The sequence below is a fragment of the Carcharodon carcharias genome, chromosome 5 (assembly GCF_017639515.1).
Source record: "Carcharodon carcharias isolate sCarCar2 chromosome 5, sCarCar2.pri, whole genome shotgun sequence".
In the NCBI taxonomy this organism is placed as follows: domain Eukaryota; kingdom Metazoa; phylum Chordata; class Chondrichthyes; order Lamniformes; family Lamnidae; genus Carcharodon; species Carcharodon carcharias.
The window spans coordinates 65,350,080-65,368,909 of NC_054471.1; the positions used below are offsets into that span (position 1 = coordinate 65,350,080).

The following is an 18,830-nucleotide window of genomic DNA, read 5'->3' on the forward strand; positions in this document are numbered from 1 at the left end:
TTACACCCAAGTGATAGTATTGGGCTCATTTAAGAAAAGATGTAAATGCATTGAAGCAGTTCAGAGAAGTTTTACCGGACTAATACCAGGAATGGGTGGGTTGTCTTACGAGGAAAGCTTAGGCTTGTATCCACTGAAGTTTAGAAGCGTAAGAAGCAATTTGATTGAAATCTTGATGGAGTGAATGTGGAGAGAATGTTTCCTCTTGTGGGAGAATCTAGAACTAGGGGTCACTGTTTAAAAATAAGAGGTCACTCATTTAAGACAAAGATGAGAATTCTTTTCTTTGAGGTTTGAGAGTCTTTGGAACTCTTAAAAGGCAATGGAAGCAGAGTCTTTGAATATTTTTAAGGCAGAGGCAGGTAGATTTTTGATTAACAAAGGGGTGAAAGGTTATGGAGAGCAGGCAGGAATATGGGGTTGAGGTTACATACAGATCAGCCATGATCTTATTGCATGGCAAAGCAGGCTCAAGGGACCGAGTGGCCTACTCCTGCTCCAAATTCATATCTTTGCACGTATGTAAGCTGCTGGCACAATTTGTTTATCGGTGTTGCTGCTTACACTTTAGATAGGAGACAGTAAGTGAAGAGTTGCTACAGGAGGGTTTTGGTGGCTTTGATGGCAAGAGTACTGGATTTACATAGATACCTCCAAAGATAATGCTAATACACTGGGGACATCACACCTCTCAGTGGGGCCCTCTATTATCTTGGCTGATCTTAATGCCATCCAGGCCTTCAATCTGGAGTCTTTCTCGTCTCTTTGACTCAGTACCACAAACATTGCTGGTTTTACCCATTAAGCTAAAACATACGTATTTTTAGCTGCATGTAATTTAAACACCAGTATCAGTATGAAGCTTCAACCTGAATATTTTAAAACATTTGGAGATAAGTGAAAAAAAAAATATATATAAAAACAAAAAACTGCGGATGCTGGAAATCCAAAACAATAACAGAATTACCTGGAAAAACTCAGCAGGTCTGGCAGCATCGGCAGAGAAGAAAAGAGTTGACGTTTCGAGTCCTCATGACCCTTCGACAGAACTGATTGAGTGTTAGAAGAGGGGTGAAATATATGATGGTTTAAGGTGGGGGGGGGAGGAAAGAGAAGTGGGGTGGGGGTGGTGTGGTTGTAGGGACAAGCAAGCAGTGATAGGAGCAGATAATCAAAAGATGTCACAGACAATGGAACAAAGAAGTGTGGAAGGCAGTGATATCTAAACGAATGTGCAAACACCAGGAGAGAAATGGAAAGCAATGAGGGTGAACAAGGCAAAAGAGAGATCGGAAATCTTGTCGCAGAGAGGAACAGAACTTCTTCAAGGTAGGCATTTCTTGAAGAGGAGTGGCAGTCAATTAAACACAGAAATAAAAACAAAAAACTGCAGATGCTGGAAATCCAAAACAAAAACAGAATTACCTGGAAAAACTCAACGGATAAGTGAAGCCATTCTGCACATAATGGCCACTAGAGGGAGTAAAAATGTTAACATTTTTATAAGTTACCTTCATATGAAGAATGGAGAAGATGTAAAATACAACAGATGCTGAAAATCTGAAATAAAATGCTGGAAATGCTCAGCAAGTCAGAAAACATGCATAGGGGGAGAAAATACACCTGATATTTCATTAATTCTCTTCTTTCACGGGCACTTCTTAACCAGCTGAGTGTTTCCAGCATTTTCTGTTATAAAGAATGATATTCTGATACTTAATGGAAAATACGTCACCTGCAACAATGGGCCTGACATAAGACCATTGGATAATTTCCAAAACTCTCAGACTATGATCACTGCAGCTCTTTCCTCTCCCTTCCTTTTGTCTATCTCTCTCTCTCGCAACACCGTGCCCCCCCCCCCTCCCCCTTCCTGTCCTTTCTGAGTCACTGTAGTTTTTTTAAGTGAAATCCTCCTTGACAAATCTAAGAGCATTTTTTTGAGAGCATAACCAGCAGGTAGATAAGAGGGAACCAGTGGATGTACTTTATTTGGATTTTGTGCAGACTTTCAATAAAGTGTCACACAAGGTTATTACACAAAGCTATGGCTCAAAACTTCGGGGTAATATACAGTATTAACATAGATTGATATTTAGCCTAACAGAAAATTTAATTTAGGAATAAACAGGTCATTTTCAGGAAGGCAAAGTATAACCTTTGGGCTGCTGCAAGGATCAGTGCTTGGGTCCCAGCTATTTACAATCTACATCAAAGTAGAGAAAAAAATTAAAGCAGAATATCCTTTAAATGATGAGAGACTGGAAAATGTCGTTTGGAGGGGCCTGGTATGCTTGTACAAGAATCACAGAAAGTTAACATTCAGCTATTACAATCATTTGGAAAATGGTGTGTTAGCCTTTATTGTATTGGGATGGGAATGCAACAGCAAGGAAGGATTGCTGCAATTATATGTGGCTTTGGTGAGACCAGACATGGAGGCCTGTGTACATTTTTGGTCTCCTTACCTATGGAGGAAGGTGCAGTAAAGGTTTGCTGGACTGATTCCCAAGATGCCATACAGGCGGGTCATGGTTACCGAGGAAACAGGTCCAAATTTAAAGTCACAGAAAAAGAGGTGTGAGAAGGTAGGGACAAATTGATTGAGAAAGAGAAAAGAGAATGACATGGAATTGGGGAGACAGAGGAAGGATGATGGCTAGAAGGAGGGTTGTCCAATGAGGAGAGATTTTGTGAATGGCCTGTAGTCTCTCGAGTCAAAAAGAATGAAAGGTGACCTCAGAAATGTATAAAGTCTCCTAGGCGTGGGTGCTGAGATATTGTTTCCCATGTTTGGAGAGTTCAGAACTAGTCAGCATAGTTTCAGGATAAAGAGTCAGACATTTAGGACTGAGATGAGAAATTTGTTCATTCAGAGGGTTGTGAACCTTTTATTCTCCAGAGATGTGTGAATCCTCAGCCTCTGAGTATATTCATGACTGAGACTGAAATATTTTTGAGCACTAAGGGAATCAAGGGTTAATGAGGATAGGGCCGGAAGGTGCAGTTGATATGGAAGTTCAACCATGATCTTATGAAATAGGGAAGCAGGCTTGAGAGGCCCTCTGGTCTACTTCTGCTCCTATTTCTTATGTTAGCATTCCTCCCCCACTCCCTCAATTTCAGTCCCTCCCTTGCTCCCTCTCCTTTCTTTCTCTCCCCACCCTCTCTGTCGCTTCTTCCCTCCCCTCCCCTCCCCCCTTTCTCTCCCCTCCCCCCTTTCTCTCCCCTCCCCCCTTTCTCTCCCCTCCCCCCTTTCTCTCCCTCCCTCAATCTTTCCCCCTTCCCTGCCCTCTTTCTCTCCCTATTCCCCCTCCCTCCCTCCCTCCCTCCCTCCCTTCTGTCCCCTCTCTCTCCTCTCAGTCTTTTCCTATCTCATTTCCACACTTCCTCCCCTTTCTGCCTCCTCGAATCCATGTCATTCTCTATAGCACTGCTCCTCACTCTCTCTCTCCCTTACTTCTCTCTCACCCCACCCTCTCTCTCTCTCTCTCTCTCCGCTGTCATTTGTTACTGTCCAGTTCACGGTAGCAGCGTCACTGTGACAGCTGCCGGACTTTAACTTGAACCTGTTTCCTTGGTAACAATGACCCAGCTGTATGTCTGCTGTTCACATGCACCGTGCATTAACATTAAAGTACACCGAGATGAGATGAGCTTTTGATTTGCATCCTGCACTGTACCCGATCTGTAGATTTGGACAAGAGGCGTTTAATTGGAAGGAAGCTAATTGTTCCCCCCCTTTATTTGTTTATTGTTTTTAATGTGAGTTCTGATGGACAGTTGGTGTTTCAATATCAAATCCAGAAAGTCGCTGCTGGTGACACCAGATGAAGGAACCTCAGGACTGCCCACCTGGTATAAGGAGCCAACTCATGCTTTGATTCAACAAGACGCTCACAAGTGTATTCTCGGTGAGAGCCTGTCATATATATATCAGCCCTAAACGTTTCGAGTCTAAATGCCGGTGGGGGATCCATCAGTTTTCCACACTGGTTATTTGAGGTTAGTGACGAAGGGTGGAGTTGCAGAATTGAAAGCTGAGCTTCCTCATGTCCTGCCAACAACCCCTCCCACCCCCCCCCCCCCCCCTCACCAATCCACTGTGTCGCCCCCTGCTCCAGGCGAGTGCCTCCTCCAAGTGAAAGGTTTCCAAACCCCGATAACCACTTTGATCGCCATGCAGACCCGCAAATCCCGGCATCCCGAACAAGCTACCGGGATTTGAGACTGTGCAATAGGAGCTCACGCAGGGCTGGCTCCTTAGAAAGGTAAACGCAGGTTGCCTGAACAGATTCCCCTTCTTGTTTTCTCAAAGTGGGTGAACACCATTCATTGTTTGAAAAGTCCTGCATCCATCAGAAACTGGGCACTTCACAGGCTCCTTCACTTAATTTACTTCGTGTTGACAAATTCCACCCAGACTCGGAAGAGTTAATTCGGTAAAACCGTGCCAGTCAAATGGTCACGGGAGAAAGCAAAGTATATGTAACTGATAGGGCTATTAAATGTCATGGCTGTACTCCACATTTGTACTAATCAATTTATATAATAATGATACACTTAAATTTAATAAATATAACAATACATACCATTGTAACTTAGGTTTTCTTTATACTTTTATGGGATGTGGACATCACTGGCAAGGCCAGCATTTGTTGCCTGTCCCTAGTTGCCCTTACTAAACCATTTCAGAGGGCAATAAGCCAGATCAGGTATGAACAGTAGATTTTCTTCCATAAAGGGCATAAGTGAAGCTGCTGTTTTTTTTTATAGCAATCAATGATAGTATCAATTCCAGATTTTATTAATTGAATTAAATTCCACCAGCTGCCGTAGTAGGATTTGTACCCTTGTCCCCACAGTTTTAGTTACAATCTCTGGATTACTAGTCTAGTAATATTACCGCTAAGCCACCATAGGCAGTGGCATGATGGTATTGCCTGGACACGATGCTTATCCAAACATGAGCAAATGTAAATGTAAACAGTGAGAGAAATCATCTTTAGCTGGCACTCAGGTGATTTTAAAAAAAATTCATTCATGGCATGTGTGTATCACTGGCTGGGCCAGCATCCCTAATTTCCTGTGTTCAAGCAAAGAGCGAGAGTCCAAAACCTGAGGCTCCTCCACGACTGTCTGCTCGGTCCCTTTACCTGCCTCACTCGCAGTCACATCTTCCTGTCTCTGACCACTGACTAAAAGAGACAACCCTATTCAAAGAGGTGTGACCATCTTCTGGAACAAAGTGTCCAGGTATTTCTCCCCCTCCCTTGTGTTGCAGTGTCTGCAGTTCAGCTTCCAGATCAATAATCCTGATCTGGGATTCCTCAAGCTGCTTACACTTCCTGCGGACGTGTTTGTCATGGATCACCATGGTGTCCAAAAGCTCCCACATTCCACAGCTGCAATATAACATCTGACCTGTCATTGTTACTTATATTTAATTAACTTAGTTTAATTTCTCTTAATTAACCTAGAATAATTCCTATGTAAACCACACCTCTTTATCCCATGCACTGAATTTCCACATGATTGTATTTTGCAACTCATTCAATCTCCATCTCACTTTGGCATAGTGATCTGTCTCCTCATTTGCCCCTTACTGATCATGCAATTTGAAAAGGCTGTCTCTTTTATAGCCCATCTGATAATTCATTAGCTAGTTTAACTTCCTGCTACAGTCATTAACATCACATAAACCAACTGCTTTCAGGTGATTGACAGATAAGTGCCACTCCGGGTAGTTCTCCATTTAACAATATAGCCTAACTTACTTGAAGATCAGATCTTGATGGCCTGATTCCTAATTCCCTAACACATCACATTTAAAATCTTTGTACTGTCTATAAATGTGCACATAATTTGGTCACACCATATATCCTTCGGCTCTATATCATCTGTCAAAAACTCGCTGACTCTGGTTTTTATTGCATCTGTCTCCCTTTGCTCTGAGGAAGTCTTGTGGTGCAGTGGGTAGCATCCCTGCCTCTAAGCTTGAAGAGCTGGGTTTGAGTCCCAACCTAGGACTTGAGGACCAAGGAAGGTGCATCTATAATGCAGCCAAGTAGGTTGAATAGATTTCTGTCAGCCATGAGGTGGAAAGAAAGTTGGAGCCTCTACCATCATGATCCATAGCTCCAGACTACAACATGCGTGTATAAGTGCATGCTGCCAAAGCAACTTGGACTCCCTGAATGAACTTTAAACCAACGCCACCACCCTTTGCTCTAGCTTATGCGGGGGAGCATCTAGTCACTTCAGTCCTACTCTATGGAACTCCCTTTTTATCGATCCACTTTCCTCTTCATCTTTAGAATCTTCCTCCACATCCACCTCTTCAATCAAGCTTTAGGTTGCCTCCTCCAACTTTCACAATGTCTATTTCTTTACATCTATCTATGAAGACCCAGGGAATATTTCTTGCCTTAAAGTTTTGTTTTATTCATTTACGGGATGTGGGCTTCGCTGGCTGGTCCAGTTTTTATTGCCCATCCCTAGTTGCCCTTGAGAAAGTGGTGGTGAGCTGCCTTCTTGAACTGCTGCAGGCTATGTGATGTAGATACACCCTCAGTGCTTTTAGGAAGGGAGTATCAGGATTTTGACCCAGTGACAGTGAACGGCGATACATTTCCAAGTCAGGATGGTGAATGACTTGGAGGGGAACTTCCAGGTGGTAGTATTCCCATCTGCTGCCCTTGTCCTTCTAGATGGTAGGTTTGGAAGGTCCTGTCTAAGGAGCCTTGGTGAATTCCTGCAGTGCATCTTGTAGATGGTACACACTGCTGCTATTGTGCATCAGTGGCAGAGGGAGTGAATGTTTGTGGATGTGGTGCCAATCAAGCAGACTGTTTTGTCCTGGATGGTGTCAAGCTTTGTGAGTGTTGTGGGAGCTGGTCTCATCCAGGCAAGTGGAGAGTATTCCATCAGACTCCTGACTTGTGCCTTGTAGATGGTGGACAGGCTTTGGGGAATCAGGAAGTGAGTTACTTGTCCCAGGATTTATATGGCTAGCCCAGTTCAGTTACTGGTCAGTGGTAACCCCAGAATGTTGATAGTGGGGGATTCAGTGATGGCAATGTCATTGAATGTCAAAAGGGGAGATGGTTAGATTCTCTATTGTTGGAGATGGTCATTGCCTGGCACTTGTGTGGCGTGAATATCACTTGCCACTAGTCAGCCCAAGTCTGGATATTGTTCAGGCCTTACTGCTTTTGGACATGGACTGCTTCAGTATGAGAAGCCACAAATGGTGCTGAACATTGTGCAATCATCAGTGACCATCCCCACTTCTGACCTTATGATGGAAGGAAGGTCATTGATGAAGCTGAAGATGGTTGGGCCTAGGGCACAACCCTGAAGAACACCTGCAGTGATGTCTTGGAGCTGAGATGACTGACCTCCAACAACCACAGCCATCTTCCTTTATGCTAGGTATGACTCCAACCTGTGGAGAGCTTTCCCCGTGATTCCCATTGACTCCAGTTTTGCTGGGGCTCTTTGATGCCACACTGAGCCAAATGCTGCCTTGATGTCAAGGGCAGTCACTGTCACCCTCAGTGCTCCCTCCAACTGATGTTCAACATAGAGGAACACTGATTCATCAGGTGAGACTTCCTTGCTCATGTTTGACCTGATGCCATTAAACTTCATGGGGTCCGGAGCTGATGTTGAGATCTCCCAGGGCAACTCCTTCCCAACTGTATACCACTGTGCCGCCACCTCTGCTGTGTCTGTCCTGCTGGTGGGACAGGACATACCCAGGGATGGCGATGGTGGTGTCTGGGACATTATCTGTGAGGTATGATTCTGTGAGTATGACTATGTCAGACTGTTGCTTGACTAGTCTGTGAGACAGTGCTCCTAATTTTGTCACTAGCCCCCAGATGTTAGGAAGGAGCACTTTGCAGGGTCGACAGGGCTGAGTTTGCCGTTGTTGTTTCCTGTGCCTAGGTCGATGCCAGGTGGACTGTCGGTTTCATTGCTTTTTTGTGACTTTGTAGCAGTTTGATACAACTGAGTGGCTTGCTAGGCAGTGGCTTTCAGAGGGCATTTAAAAATCAACCACATTGCTGTGGGTCTGGAGTCACATGTAGGCCAGACCAGGTAAGGATAGCTGATTTCGTTCCCTAAAGGACGTTAGTGAACCAGATGGGTTTTTACAAGAATCCACAATGGTTTCATGGTCATCATTAGACTTTTAATTCCAGATTTTTATTGAATTCAAATCCCACCATCTGCATGACGGGAGTCAAACCCAGGTCCCCAGAGTATTACCCTGTGTTTCTGGTTTACTGGACCAGTATCCCACTACGCCATCGCCTCCCCTAAACTATACAATTCCAAATTGTCATTTTTATTGTTGATATATATATATATATTATATATATATAGGCTACTACACCTTGGGCTTCCTACATCAGCTTAAGAGTAACTAGCAAATAAAGGAAGCAACTTTCACACTATGTCCTTTTATTATCCGTAAACATTAATTGTCATTACAATCTTCAAACTTGGCACAGCCAAATTCTCTCCACATAAGTCAAACCTGAATTCATTCCATTTTAATTATTACTATGGAATATCCTAAATATATTCCATGAGTGTGAGTGATTTCAATGTCTAGTGGTAGATAGCTGCAGAGAGGTTAGAAGGGAAACAATAGAATTATTTAATATAAGTTATGCTGTACACTGAATATTGTTCAGTGCCAGTGAGCAATGATGACTGCATTGACAATAACACTTTGCTGCAATTTGTTAGAGTTATATTGTGTTTTAGCAACATAAAAATAATCAGAATTGACAAAAGTTCATTCACCTCACCAAAACTCATCTCCCCTGCACCATAGCATGTATTTTAAATAATGTTTTTGCTCACGTTATCTTGCTTGGTCGATCTTTCTCATCATTTGTCAGGCATGTTGGAGTTCACAAACTTATTTGAAAACTTAACATGACTACTCAGTTTTATTTTACATTTATGTTATTTTTCAGATGCTTTGCCATGCATCATTGTCTTATTCATCATTCTGAAGACTCAGAAAAATTATGTTTTCATTCATTAAAACAGAGAAGGTTAAGGAGGGAACTTTCTGTTCTAACTTTATCAATAATTCCATTTATGGTGTCACTTTCTTGACAAACTTAACAATCTAGATTTACTTTACACCATTTAATATTTCACATGATTTGTCAACATCCTCCTTTAACTGCATTCTTTTTAAAAATCTTCAACGTCTTTCATTTTTACTCAGAGTTCATCCTTCCTACACTTGGAAGAAATCACATAGGCCTATTCTGTTCCTTTCTTTTGTAAGTGCATCCTTTTTATGATGATATAACTAAAACTGAACATATTGCCCATGTGTGCTTGACCAGTAGATTTCATATGGCCTTAGAACAACTTCTGCAGAATTTTATTCTACTGATTTTTTGGCCCATCAATAATACTTTTCTCAAATTCATACGTGGCATATAAATTTAAAAAGGGAATCACCCTTTTATCAGAGCAGTCTGTGATGTACAATTTTGTGTGATCTACCAGGCATTGTCCATGGTGCCATCACAAAGAGGTGTTTTGAAAAGAGCAAATAAAAATATAAATTCTGGTATAATTCAAGTTTTTTTTATTAAGTATCACAAACAGTTGCCTTTATGGGCAAACCAAGTGCAGCCAACTAACTGAGTGAAGATTTGGAGTTTGGTGAGAGGGGGATTTGGTGAAGAAGGGGAAGGACTTGTTCGTTTCTTCTTTCCACCTTTCTCACCTCATAGAAATTGGTTCTTGCTCTACTACAGGGGAAGGAGCTAGCTGTTTGGTAAGTATCTGGTAAGTGGGTAAGTTCTATTCTATCCCTAAGGTTTAAAATAGTACATAATTTGGTGATAAAGTTAATAAAATATATAAGAATGCAACATAAGTAACTGATTAATATAATTAAGTAATTATTTAAAACACATTAAGGATGGCAGGACAGGTGATGTGTCAAGGCTGCAGCATGTGGGTGCTCCTGGATAACATTGTGACCCAGGGCAAACACATCTGCAGTAAGTGATTGCGGCTTGAGGAACTTCGGCTCAGAATCATTGAGCTGGAAGCTGAGCTGCAGACTCTGCAACACATCAGGGAGGGGAAAAGTTAGCTGCATGCTTTATACCAGGAGGTAGTCACACCACCTAGGATAGGGTCTTCTGATTTGGTCATGAGCCAGGGACAGGAGGGTGTGACTGTGAGGCAGGTAAGTGTACCTAGAGGGCATGAGTGCAGAGTGTGAGCCTCTGCAAGTGCCCAACAGGTTTGAGGCTCTCTAAGCTAGTTTGGATGAGAGTGGGGGCTGCAGGGTGAATGAGCAAACTGACCATGGCACCGTGGTATATGAAGCCATCCAAGTAGGGGGAGCAAAAAGGAACATAGTGGTAGTAGGGGACAGTGTAGTAAGGGGTATTGACACTTCTCTGTAGCAAAGAGCGAGAGTCCAGATGGCTGTGTTACCTGCCTGGTGCCAAGGTTCGGGACATCTGCTCAGGGCTGAAGAGGAACTTGCAGTGATGGGGGTGGATCCAGTGGTCATGGTCCATGTAAATACCAACTACAAAGGCAGGATGAGAAAGGAGGCTCTGCATATTCAGTATGACAAGCTAAGAACCAAGTTAAGAAGCAGAACCTCAAACGTAATAATTATTACCTGAGCCACCTGCAAATTGGCATAGGAAAGATAAGCTTATAGAAATGAATGTGTGGCTCAAAGTGGGAGAAGTGAGTGCTGATTTGTGGGGCACTGGCACCAGTATAGGGAAAAGTGGGACCTGTACTGTTGAGACAGTCTACATAAACCCTGCTGGGGCTGGTGTCCTCATGAGCTGCCTAACTAGGGAAGTAGAGAGGGTTTTAAACTGAATAGTGGGGGCAAGGGATCAAATTTGGGAAGATGTGGTCAACCAATGAGTAGAAACCAGTATTAATATGGGAAATGATAAACAGACTGTGACAGGAAGGGACAGAGAGTACAAATCTAAGAGTAAATCAGCAGATAAGTTTAGATGCTGCAAAAAAATAAAAGAACAAAACTAAAGGCTCTGTATCTAAATGCATGTAGTATTTGAAACAAAACAGATGAACTGATAGTGCAAATAGAAATAAATAAATGCGATCTGATAGCCATTACAGAGACATGGCTACAGGATGACATTGATTGAGACCTGAATATTGAAGGGTATGTGACATTTAGGAAGGACAGGGAGTTAGGAAAAGGTGGAGGGGTGGCTCTGTTAATTAATGATGGTATTAGCACATTAGAAAAGGATGACCTAAGTTCAGGAAACAAGGATGTAGAAGCGGTTTGGGTTGAGATGAGGAATGCTAAAGGCAAGAAGGTATTTGTGGGAGTGGCATACAGGCCGCCTAATTGTAACTACACAGTAGGACAGAGTATAAAAGAAGAGATAATGGGAGCTTGCCAGAAAGGTACAGCAATAATCATGGGAGATTTTAATTTACATATAGACTGGAAAAATCAGATGGGCAAAGGTAGCATTGATGACGTCTTCATAGAATGTTTTCGGTATAGTTTCCTAGAACAGCATATTCTGGAGCCAACAAGAGAGCAGGCTACACTAGACCTGCTATTGAACAATGAGATAGGATTAATTGATAACCTCTAACGAAGGCACACCTAGGTAGCAGCGATCAGAATATGATTGAATTTTGCATTCATTTTGAGGGAGAAACTAATGCGCATAAGACTAGTATTTTAAACTTAAGTAAGGGCAATGAAAAGAGCATGAAAGCAGAGCTAGCTAAAATGAACTGGCAAATAAGGTTAAGGGATGTGTCAATACAAGTTTAGTGGCAGACATTTGAAAGGATATTTCAGAATAAACATAATATATGCATTGCAATGAGAAAGAAAAATTCCATGGGGAGGGCTTACCATCTGTGGTTAACTAAGCAAGTTAGACAGTATCAAACTTAAAGAAAAAGCATATAATTATGTAAAGATGGGTTGCAGGTCAGAAAATTGGAAAGAATATAAAGAAAAGCAAAGAATGACTAAAAGATTAAAAAGGAGGGAAAAATTAGAGAATGAGAGAAAGCTAGCTAGTAGCATAAAGGTGGATAGTAAAAGTTTCTATAGAAATTTAAGTAAGAAAAGAGTTCACAAAGTGAGCTTTGATCCTATAGAGAGTGCATCTGGGGAATTGATAATGGAAAGCAGAGAGATGGCGGATGAATTAAACAGGTATTTTGCTTCTATCTTCACTATAGAGGACACAAGTAACATTAGGAAATAGAAGGGAGGGAGGAACTCAAGAAAATTACAATCTCCAGGGAAGTGGTATTGAGCAAATTGTTGGGGCTGCAAGCTGACAAATCCCCAGGTTCAGATGCACTTCACCCTAAGATCTTGTAAAGAGTGGCTAGTGAGATAGTTGATACACTGGTTTTAATTTTCCAAAATTCCCTAGATTCGGGGAAAGTTCCATTAGATTGGAAAATAACAAACATAACTCCTTTATTCAAAAAGAGGAGGGAGACAGAAAGCAGGAAACTATAGGCCAGTTAGCCTAACACCTGTCATTGGCAAAATGTTAGAAGCTATTATTTAAGATGTTATAGCAGGGCACTTAGAAAAATTCAAGCCAATAGGGCAGAGTCAACATGGTTTTGTAAAAGGAAAATCATGTTTAACCAATTTTTTGGAGTTCATTGATGGAGTCACATGTGCTCTGGATAAAGGGGAGCCAGTGGATGTACTGTTCTTAGATTTCCAGAATTTCCATTTGATAAAGTGCCACATCAATGGTTATTGCAGAATATAGAAGCTCATGGTGTAGGGGTAACATTGGAATGGATAGAAAATTGACTAGCTGACAGGAAGTAGAGAGTTGGCATAAATGGGTCTTTATCTGGTTGGCAGGATGTGATGAGTGGTGTGCCACAGGAATCAGTGCTGAGGGCTCAACTTCTAACAATTTATATAAATGACTTGGATGAAGGGACCGAAGGAATAGTTGCTAAATTTGCTGCCGACAGAAAGATAGGTAGGAAAGTAAATTGTAAAGAGAGCGGAAGGAGAATACAAAGTGACATGGATAGGTTGAGTAAATGGCTAAAGGTCTGGCAAATGGAGTATAATGTGGGCAAATGTGAAATCGTTAATTTTGGCAGGAAGAATTATAAAGAAGCTTATTATCCAAGTGGTGAGGGATTGCAGAGCTCTGAGATTCAGAAGGATCTGGGTGTCCTAGCGCATGAATCACAAAAGGTTAGTATGCAGCTATAGCAGGTAATTAGAAAAGCTAATAGAATGTTATTGTTTATTGTGAGGAGAATTGATTACACAAATAGGGAGATTATGTTTCAGATGTACAGGGCATTGGTGAGACCACATCTGGAGTATTGTGCACAGTACTGGTCTCCTTATTTAAAGAAAGATGTAAATGCGTTAGAAGCAGTTCAGAGAAGGTTTACTAGACTAATACCAGGAATGGGCAGGTTGTTTTATGAGGATAAGCTGGACAGGTTAGGCTTGTATCCACTGGAATTTAGAAGAGTAAGAGGTGACTTAATTGAAACCTTTAAGATCCTGAGGGGTCTTGACTGGGTAGATGTGGAGAGGATGTTTCCTCTTGCAGGAGAATCTAGAAAAGGAATCACTGTTTAAAAATAAGGGGTCGCTCATTTAAGACAGAGATGAGGAGAATTATTTTCCCTGAGGGTTGTGAGTTAGAACTCTCTTCCTCAAAAGGTGGTGGAAGCAGAGTCTTTGAATATTTTTAAGGCAGAGCTAGATAGATTCTTGATTAACAAGGGGGTGAAAGGTTATCGGGAGTAGGCAGGAAAGTGAGGCTGAGGTCACATTCAGATCAGCTAAGATCTTATTGAATGGCAGAGCAGGCTTGAGGGGCCAAGTGGCCTATTCCTGCTCCTAATTCATATATGTTGGTAGATATGTTGTTCTGTACTCATAGCTTTGAAATTTGAAATTCACTCTAATCAGTTGACATTCTCTTTTAGTTGCAGTTTGATGCACGTATTACATGGGACAGAATTTTACGACTCACGGGCAAGTGCGCACCTGACCCAATCACATATAAAATAGTGCGAGAAGGCATCGGGCGAGCATCCCAATATCATCCCGCATGTGCGCAATCTTCAGATCGGTGGGCACGTGTGGGTGTCAGCGCCACGCCCACCAATAATTAAAAGGTCACTTAAGGCCATTAAAAAGCCAATTGATCCAGATTTTATATTGCCCATGTGATTTCACACTCGTCGTACAAGCAAAATGGGAAGACGGGCAGCCCACATTTTGCAAAGCCTCATCCAAGGGCAGGATAAAAAGGATCAGCAGCATTGCCATTGTGAGTAGTGAGGAGTTTAGGAGATAGTTTGCTGCTGGTTGCTTATTTGAACTTGACAGCTTCATTTCTGTTCTGAGCTTCATTTATAGCATTTCTAGGCTTCATTTCAGGACTCATTGGTGTCTCCAAGGCCCCCGGAGAATTTTGACCATGTGGACCCTTCCAGATATCAGACAGCTTTCTGTAACCCTGGTAATGGGCATGGTGCTCTCTGCTGGAGGCACCCACCCCCTCTGAGGAGGAAGAGAGGAGCAGAAGGGAGAAGAGGCCAGGTGTCCCTATGCAGCTTCCAGGGGAGAGGCACAGGCACAAGGGGCGCAGCGTCCATGTCAGAAGGGGTCACAGAAGACACCACTACCCTGCTTCCAGGGTTTACAGGCTGCAGTGCAGCTCCCTCAATATGTCCAAGGTGCAATGCCAGGGAGACAGTGATCTCCATTTGTCATATGATTGGGCCTGAGATCACCTCCAACTGCGTTGGTGGACACCCCAAGCCAGTGGTTCTGAAGGTCACCGTGGCCCTTAACTTATATGCCTCCCACTCTTTCCAGGGGTCATTGGAGGATCTTTGTGGAGTCTCCCAATCAGCTGTGCATAGTTGTATCAAGCTGGTGACAGAAGGTCTGTTCAGGCAGGTAATGGCATGCATTCATTTCCATATGAACGAGGCCAGCCAGGCTGAGTGAGCCAGAGGGTTTGCGGTGATTGCTGGGCTTCCCCACGTCCAGGGTGCAATCGACTGCACACATGTGGTCATCAAGGTGCCAGCGGGTCAGCTGGGTGCCTTCGTCAACAGGTAGGGCTTCCACTCCATGAACATCCAGATAGTTGTGTGACCACAGGATGCAGATCCTTTAAATCTGTGCAGGGACCTTGGCAGCTCCCATGACACTTACATCCTGAGTCACTCCCAGGTGCCGAGGCTATTCAGTGCTCCAGCCCGACTGGATGGATGGCTGCTGGGTGATAAGGTTTATCCAATGAAAAGGTAGCTTATGACACCTCTCTGCCACCCAAGAACAGAGGCAGAGCAGCATTATAATCGGAGTCGTGCCTTCACAAGGGCTGTGATAGAGAAGACCATAGGTCTTCTGAAGATGCGCTACCGATGCCTGGAATGTTCAAGGGGATCACTACAATACCCCACAGATTGTGTGTCACTGATAGTAGTTGCATGCTGCACTCTCCACAATCTGGCACTGGCAAGGGTGGACCCACTGGAGGAAGAAGATCTTGAGGCAGCTCCACAGGCCACAGTGGATGAATCCAGTGGTGAGTCAGAAGAGGAGCACAGTGAGGAGAAAATTGAGGATGTGGAGGCAGACCTCTGTATCTTTCAGGTAGGCAAGGACACCAAGGACACTTTGATCCAATGCTCATTCAGCTAGTCTGCCAAAGATCTTCCACCTCATGCGAGGGCTGCTGCCTCCTTCCCAGATGTCTGAAATGACCCTTTCCTTTGAACCCAAAGTCCACTCAATGCCTTTGCAATAAAATTTAGAGCCATTCACGTCCAGCATTACATACTGGCATACGCTGCACCAACAAAAAAGATGAAACATAGGCCATCACGACAAAAACAAAATTTATGTAATTTTCACAAGCAAAACAAATTAACATTACCATCTCTGGTGTTCACTTCTACACCAATGAGCATAAACAAAACATTACAGAACAGAAGATCACCCGTGACCAGTCCCTCTTGTGCTCATGGTGCCTTAAACTTAATGTTTGTGAGTGTTACATCTTGGTGCCCCCACCACCCCCACCCCACCACCCCCCCCCACTCACTGGCCACAGCATTGAGGATAGCCTGCTGACTCTGCTGTCTTGTTGGCCCTGGCAATCGTCCTCTGGCCAGTGGAGCCTGTGACGGAGTAGCCAGTGCCACAGCTGGCATCTCTCCAGTCATCACAGCCTCATCAGGTGCTATGGTCACTGACAGAGGGACAAGGGAGCTGCTGCCTCCCTCTTCGCCATTGATGGACAGGTACCTAGCTGGGATACTGGGTGCCTCATCCATCTCCCACACTAGCACTGACCGCCTGAGGTCATTGCCTGTGGGTTTGCAGGTCAGAGTGCAACCCCAGGAACCCCTGATTCTGTCCCTGGAGTTGCCTCACCATGAGAGTCGCCACTTTCTCAATGGAGGAGGCTGTGCACTCAGCCATGAAGGTCAAAGCAGTGCATGACACAGGTGCAGCTGAAGCCTGGCGGTCCTCTGGTGTCAGGGGTGGCTCTTTTGGGTCCTGCGAATGAGTGCGTGCTGGTGAATCTAAGGGAGAACAAAGACATGTCATTAGTTAAAGCCACCACACTATCACTGTGTATGCCAGGCACCCTGGTGAGACAATGGAGATCTGCATCATGGTGACATCATCTTTCAATGATTAATGGGGAATCCGGTTTTGAGGTTCCCATCAATGAAGAGACTACACAAGAATGTTTGCACCATCCAAAAGTCTCACCCCTGTGCACTCAACTCTTACCTTTGTCTGTATCCCGGCCTCTCCACGACCGGCTGAACAAGGTGCGTGGCACCTCTCCAGCTCCAAGGCACCCTGCTCATATCTGCTCAGGATTAGGAGGCTTCTCCTGAAAGGACAGAGGAGCATGGATTAGTCCACTCTCTAGCTGCAGCGCCATTGTAGCCTGGCCAACCCCACCTGAGGAGCACCTTGCAGGACACATCCGAGTCGTGGCTTTGGAACGCAAGGCACCCAGTCCAAGCAGCCAGGGCTCACCCCCTTGACCAGCTCCAGTGTCATTGACAGTTGACATTCAAACTCTAACACCCCTGATCTCCACAGGGTGACGGCCAGACCTTAACACTTCACCACATTGATCCATGCCAGCACAGCATGCAGCCTTACTGAGCGCAGCAGGTTGTTGAACCTTTTGCGGCACTGCACCCATCTGCACCGCACAACGTCATGGCTGCTGACCTGGGCTGTCACCCCCTCCAAAGCTTCTTTTGTCTAGTGCGGTGGCCTCCTCCTTCCATCTCTGGAGACGAGGGTGTTCCTCCAGGCAACCACTTCCACCAAGAGCACCATGAGGCACCTGTCTGAAAAATGGGGGGGGCTCAGTGCCCACCCAACCTGCCCTCCTGCCTGGCATCTCCAGCTGCTGTTGAAGCCATTGCTTCACTGTCCAGAGCACAGAAGATATGTTCTTCACTAGCAGCCTTCAAGGAGCTGCCTGTGCCGTTTTTAAACCGCTCTCTTGGTCGCCATTGGACTGGTCCCCCCCAACCTTCCTACCACATCCCCCCCCCCCCTCCCCCGCCAGTTCCCCCCAGTTCCCCCCCCCACCCTTCCTGACCATTGGGAAGACACATTTCGCACTGGGCAGGCCTTAAATATCCAGCCAGCATGAAATCGCGGTCGTGGGCCCACCAATCGCACACACATGTCAAGGGTAAAATCCAGGCCACAGAATCATTGATCTTACACTAGCCCACTGTGCCTGCATTATCTCTGCATTGGCAATATCTACTTCAAATTGATTACAGCACTCCAGCTTTTCCCGGTATCCTTTAGCATTCCTCCTCTTGTTGCAATTGTTCAATTTCCGCTGCTTGTGCTAAGATATTCTGGGTATAAATATGCCTTGAACAGTAGCATAGAACAGGTGACAGCAAATCATTCACGCATTTTGCACACCTCTCCATTAAGCACAAACAGTATCCTGTTTACCTTTGCTTCATGAATATGTTTGGTGCTCATATCTTATATAATTTCATAGATTCATTCATTAAAATATTGTTTTTCTACAACTACAGAACTGGGATCACAGATTCATCAACAATACATGGAAGAGGCTGCTGGTGAACAGAAGCAGAATGTGGAGGAAACAAGAGCAGCAATTTTATATTGGGTATAAAAGTTACATCTTTTTCCATTCCCAATTTTCTCTCGTCCCCTCCTTTTCTAAAAGCATTAGCGCTGCTCACTGTCTGATATGTTACCCAAATGTCCACTATTCATCGGTGTGCCTATGTTATGAACTCAACTGTGAAACATCTCTTGCTGCAATAGCTTGGCAGCACATGGAGTATTGCGGAGCTATTCCATCAAGAGGGGCATCACAGCTGATTCCAATTTCATCCCCACCCAACACACATATTTCCAGCAGAAATGACCAAACATCACTTCTGAAGGATGAAACAGCACAGATTTAGGATTTGAGATTTGACACTGAAAAAAGAGAAAAGAGGGGGAAGGAAATTGGATCAAACTGAAAGAAGATTCTTTAATAATAGATTTACGTGATATATCTTTCTCAAGTGTCTGTGTAAAAAATAAGTATATGAATCACTATTAATCTTAATATGTATAGGGCTTTACTCAGTGGGTAAAGGCAGTGAGAAATTGAGACAAGCAGACCAGAAAGATCCCAGGTATGATCTCTGAGCTGCTATTATTTACCTCAGACAGTAATTGACTACAATTGAACTGTGTC

The 18,830-nt window shown here is 43.9% G+C and overlaps 1 protein-coding gene across 1 annotated transcript in view; it reads left to right on the top strand.

Moving 5' to 3' along the window:
• smim8 (small integral membrane protein 8) overlaps nt 1-18,602 on the top strand; it is a 31,401-nt gene extending 12,799 nt beyond the window's left edge. The window contains exon 4 of the transcript XR_005943135.1: nt 18,151-18,602. The gene's annotated coding sequence lies outside the window, so the exon portion shown is untranslated. The remainder of the gene's footprint in view (nt 1-18,150) is intronic.
• The last annotated feature ends 228 nt before the right edge of the window (nt 18,603-18,830 follow it).